The sequence below is a fragment of the Mandrillus leucophaeus genome, unplaced genomic scaffold (genome assembly GCF_000951045.1).
Source record: "Mandrillus leucophaeus isolate KB7577 unplaced genomic scaffold, Mleu.le_1.0 Scaffold51, whole genome shotgun sequence".
NCBI lineage: Eukaryota > Metazoa > Chordata > Mammalia > Primates > Cercopithecidae > Mandrillus > Mandrillus leucophaeus.
In genome coordinates this window covers 5,250,064-5,255,616 of record NW_012105475.1, presented here as the reverse complement: position 1 = coordinate 5,255,616, position 5,553 = coordinate 5,250,064, and positions in this window count along the sequence as shown.

The window sequence follows — 5,553 nt, the reverse complement described above, 5'->3', positions numbered from 1 at the left end:
GGGGGTTGTTCTCTGGCGGGCAGGAGTGGGGCTCACAAGGTGCTCAGTGGGGGAGCTTTTTGAGCCAGGATAAGCCAGGAAAAGGAATTTCACAAGATAATATCATCCCTTAAGGTAAGGACCGGCCATTTTCACTTCTTTTGTGGTGGAATGTCATCGGTTAAGGCGAGGCAGGGCATTTGCACTTTTGTGATTCTTCAGTTACTTCAGGCCATCTGGGCGTATACGTGCAAGTCACAGGGGATGCGATGGCTTGGCTTGGGCTCAGAGGCCTGACACAAATGAAGATAAACCTTTTGTAAATCATAACTAAAGGCTATAAAAAATGAGAGTTATATTATTTTTTTGAGACAGGGTCTTACTCTGTTGCCCAGGCTGGAGTGTAGTGGCATGATGTGGGCTCACTGAAGCCTTGACTTCCTTGGCTCAGGTGATCCTCCTGCCTCAGCCTCCTGAGTAGGTGGGACTACAGGTACCATCACGCCTGTCTATTTTGGGGTTTCTCCATGTTGCCCAGGCTGGTCTCAAACTCTTGAGCTTAAGCAATCTGCCCGCCTCAGCCTCTAAAGTGCTGTGATTACAGGCATGAACCACTGCTCCTGGCAGGGAATTATTGATAGAATCCCGGGTTCCTCGGTGTGCAGTAAATCTCAAATACAGTCTATTCAACCATAGATTTTATATATTTGTTAGTAAAGGTGACAAAAAAAGTGATTAAGACAGCCTATTTTCTATCCAATGAGCTATCAAAAGCTTATAGAGTGGAAAGACAGTGGGGGAAGTCAGGCTCAAAGCAGCTAAGTGGAAAGAAGATTTTGCATGCAGGCTGACCTGGATTTTCATCGTGGCTACTATATTTTCTAGATGTGTGACTTTGGGCAACAAAGTCACTGATAACCTCAGTGTCATCTATAAGGTAATTTAAGGACACTAGTGCCCCGCTCATCTGTGGTTTTGCTTTGCAAGCTTTCAGTTACCCGAGATCAACCGTGGTGTAAAAATATGTGGAAAATTCCAGAAATACATAAGTTTTCAGTTGCAAGCCATTAAATCTCATGCCGTTCCTGCCCCCTCCTCTCTGGAGGTGGATGCTCCCTTTGTCCAGCGGCTCCGCAATGACTGCATCCCCCAAGTTGTTCTCTTAGGAACCCCTTCTGTGTTCAAGGAACCCTTACTTTACTTAATTATGGCCCCAAAGCACAAGAGCAGGGATGCTGGCATACTGTTATAATTGTTCTATTTTATTATTATTGTTGTTCATCTCTACCTGTGACTAATTTATGAATTCAACTTTATCATAGGAAGGTATGTATAGGAAAAAAAACATGGTATATATAAGGTTCAGTACTATCTGTGGTTTCAGGCATCCCCTGGGGGTCTTGGAACATATCTCCTGTGGATAAGGGGGAACTACTGCAAAAGTTTGTGTTTTATAGAGTAGTTGTGAGAACTACATTAATTCATAATGTGTGGTTCATGAGACTCATTGATAGATGGTAGTTGCAACAATAAAAAATTATATTACAAGTAACTGATTCAGACTCTCAAAAACATTCATTTCCTGCTTTCTTTTACCTAAGTTTACCTACATGTTTGAGTTTATAAAGGTGAGGTTTTTCTAGACCAATAATTTTCAAATGTTTTTGCTCTCTCATACTTCCTCAAAGGTAACTGAAAAAGTTGCAACATACTTGCATGTGATTTTTCTATATAAGTTGAAAGAATAGCAAATTGTTATTTTCCCATGCCTTGTAAATATTAGCAAGTCATCCCTCTTTAAAATGTACCAGAAGGAATCTAAATATCATTGCAATTTGACCCCGCATCATCCATTTAAACAAATATACAAGTTTTTCTTTAACAGTGGGAAATTGTATCTCATTCCATTTTCTCCTTAAACTCTTATTTCAATCTACATTCCTCAGATAATTTTATCCTAATGTAGTATACTTTTATGCTTAAGTATCTTTTGTTGATCAATAAAATACTGATTTTTAAATTTTAAAAATTAAGAATATCCTGTGCATCAAATTCCAGGTATGAAATATTTATTCTAGATAGGGTGATCATTGTAATTATTATTTGTACATAATTGATCAAAATAACATAAATATACTACAAATTTCTATGACTATTAAATATAAAAAAGTAAAATTTTAAACAAATATATCTCTTAATGAGAAGGAAGAGCTTTTTATACTCCAATAAGTTAATGTATCCACTAATAATTATTATTTCTTCCTAGAACAAGACAGGATTAAGCATCGTGACCATCCCTATTGGGGGATGTTTTTATAGATGCAAGCACTGTGGCACCTACTGGCATAAATGCACCTGCTGATTGGAATGTTCTTTCCCCAGATCTTCCCTGCTGGTTTCTTCCCAGTATTCAGGTCTCAGCTCAAATGTGACTTCCTCAATGAGGCCTCCTGGTGATCAGATCTAAAGCACCCTCTACACAATCACTCTTCAGTGCTATACCCATTAATTTACTATCATCACACTTGTCACTACCACATAGATCTTGTTTGGTTACTTTTGTAGTGTTTGTCACTGCCGGAATGTCAGTTCTATGAAGAAAAGGACCTTGTCTGTCTTGCTGTTTGCAGACATGAGGAAGGTACTATGATATAAATGTGTGTTAGTGAATGAATGAATGACATTTGTCTGAGAGAACCATTCATTCTAACCGACATTTATGGAGTAACCACTTTGAAAAGAACCATTCTCTCTTTACTATCAAGTCAAGATACTCAAGGAAGGCAGCGGAAGAGGAAGGTCCCTGTGGGCAGAGGAGCCTAGTCTTGAGATGTGATTTAGCTGGTATTTGGGTGGAACCAATAAACCAGCCTCAAAAATAACACAAGGGGCCGGGTGCAGTGGCTCACGCCTGTAATCCCAGCACTTTGGGAGGCTTGAGGCAGTCGGATTACTTCAGGTCAGGAGTTCGAGACCAGCCTGGGCAACATGGTGAAACTCCATCTCTACTAAAAATACAAAAACTAGCCGGGCATGGTGACGGGTGCCTGTAATCCCAGTTATTTGGGAGGCTGAGGCAGGAGAATTGCTTGAGCCTGGGAGGCAGAGGTTGCAGTGAGCTGAGATTGTGCCACTGCATTCCAGCCTGGGTGATAGAGAAAGACTCCGTCGAAAACAAAAAAAGAAAAAAAAAAGAAAGAAAGAAAAAAAATACACAAAGGTGTGCAATTGATGCAGGGCAGGTGAGCCTGGAATTGGGCTTAGCCCAGGAGGGTTCTTGGTTTTGCTCAGGAAAGAATTTAAGAGCTACCTGGTAGAAAAAGCTCGTGGCAGCTACAGCTCCCCAAGTGCTCCTGCAGAGCAGAGCTACCCTATAGGCAGTGGGCTGACAGCAGTAGCTCAAAGGCAGGTCTGCAGTCATATTTATAACCTACTTTCAATTACATGCAAATTAAGAGGCAGATTATGCAGAAATGTCTAGAAAAAGGGTGGTAACTTCCGGGTTGTTGGCTCATTGCCATGGAAAGGGGCAGTAAGCTCTGGGTGTTGCCATGACAATGGTAAACTGACATGGCACACTGGTGGACGTGTCTTATGGAAAACTATTGCCCCATCCTTGTTTTGACTACTCCTCAATTTGGTCCCAAGTCAGAGCCCTGCCTCCAGAGTCAAGTCCCGCCTACCTCACAATTATTATGTATCAGGTTTTTAAAAAGTAACACAAGGAAGGCTGGGCATGGTGGCTCACACCTGTAATCCCAGCACTTTGGGAGGCCGAGGTGGGCAGATCACTTCAGGTCAGGAGTTTGAGACAAGCCTGACCAACATGGTGAAACCCTGTCTCTTCTAAAAATGCAAAAAAAAAAAAAAAAAAAAAAAATTATTTGGGCATGGTGGCAGGCACCTGTAGTTCCAGCTACTTGGGAGGCTGAGGCAGAACTGCTTGAATCCAGGCAGCAGAGTTTGCAGTGAGCTGAGTGCCACTGCACTACAGCCTGGGGTGCAGAGCAAGATTCCACCTCAAAAAAAAAAAAAAATAACAGAGTAACACATGGAAATTAAACACAGATAATGTGCATCTGGAGCATCTGGACTGTTTTCAGCCTGGGATCTTGCTGGTGCTCCGAAACGTGTAAGGAAATGTGTAGGGAGTTTTCAGCCGGTGTAGGGTGGGGGAACGCCAACATATGGTTGGCTTTCCACAGTCCTGCTAAAAAGCCCTGCAATGTGCAGAACAAACCAGTCCAGCTAAGAAAAGTCCCACCCAAAATGCTGAGAGCACCTCTGTGCTCAATCAACAGTTGAGGCAAAAGGATGCTTTGCAAGTACAACACATGTATCAGTGCATTTTAAACTCATTATAAAATCGTTCTGTAAACCCAAAATAAAATTCTAAGCCCCAGAACCATCTGAAAAGACCCCTCCTCTGGGCCAAAGGCATTCCAAATTTAACCTGAAACACTAGTTCAGGCCGGGATGGGAATGGGAGCCAGACATGCCTCATTATTCCCTCCTCCGTTTGGAATTTAGGCACAGCTGACCAGCATTGACATCAACACTGGCCTTAAGACAGGTAGAACACACTCTTTAAGTCTGACAAGAAACATTTACAATCTACAATCTATCTGTCTAAAGCCTGCTACTTTGAGGCTTAATCTGCATGATGAATCCTTGGTCTCCACAACCCCTTATCTTAACCCAGATATTCCTTTCTATTGATTCAAATCTTTTTTTTTTTTTTTTTCTCCCTCCAGACAGCTCTGTCGCCCAGACTGGAGTGCAGTGGCACTTTCTCAGGTACTGCAACCTCCGCCTCCTGGGTTCAAGCGATTCTCCTGCCTCAGCCTCCTGAGTAGCTGGGATTACAGGTGCATGCCACCTTGCCCAGCTAATTTTTGTATTTTCAGTAGAGACGGGTTTCACCATGTTGGCCAGGCTGGTCTCGATCTCCTGACCTCGTGATCTGCCCGCCTTGATCTCCCAAGTGCTGGGATTACAGGTGTGAGCCACCACGCCCAGCCTCCTATTGATTCCAAATCTTTAGATAACAATTCTTTCAACCAAATGTATAAAAAATCAAGTTGTAGCCCAACCACCTTGGGGACATGTTCTCAGGATCTCCTGAGGGCTCTATCACCGGTCATTGGTTACTCATATTTGGCTCAGAATAAATTTCTTCATATATTTTACAGAGTTTAACTCTTTTCGTCAACAGTTCCCACTCCCCAGTGTTAATGTTATAAACAATTCAGTAAAATTGGAAAATGTGGTCTATTAAAAATTTGGGGCCGATTGCGCCAGCACTTTGGAAGGCCAATGCGGGTGGATCACCTGAGGTGAGGATGTCGAGACCAGCCAAACATGGCGAAACCTCATCTCTACTAAACATGAAAAACAACAACAACAACAACATTAGCCGGGAATGGTGGTGCGCCTCTAGTCCCAGCTACGCGGGAGGCTGAGGCAGGAGAATTGCTTGAACCCAGGAGGCGGAGACTGCAGTGAGCCAAGATCACGCTACTGCCCTCCAGCCTGGGTGAGAGAGCAAGGCTGTCTCAAACAAAAAAAAAAACC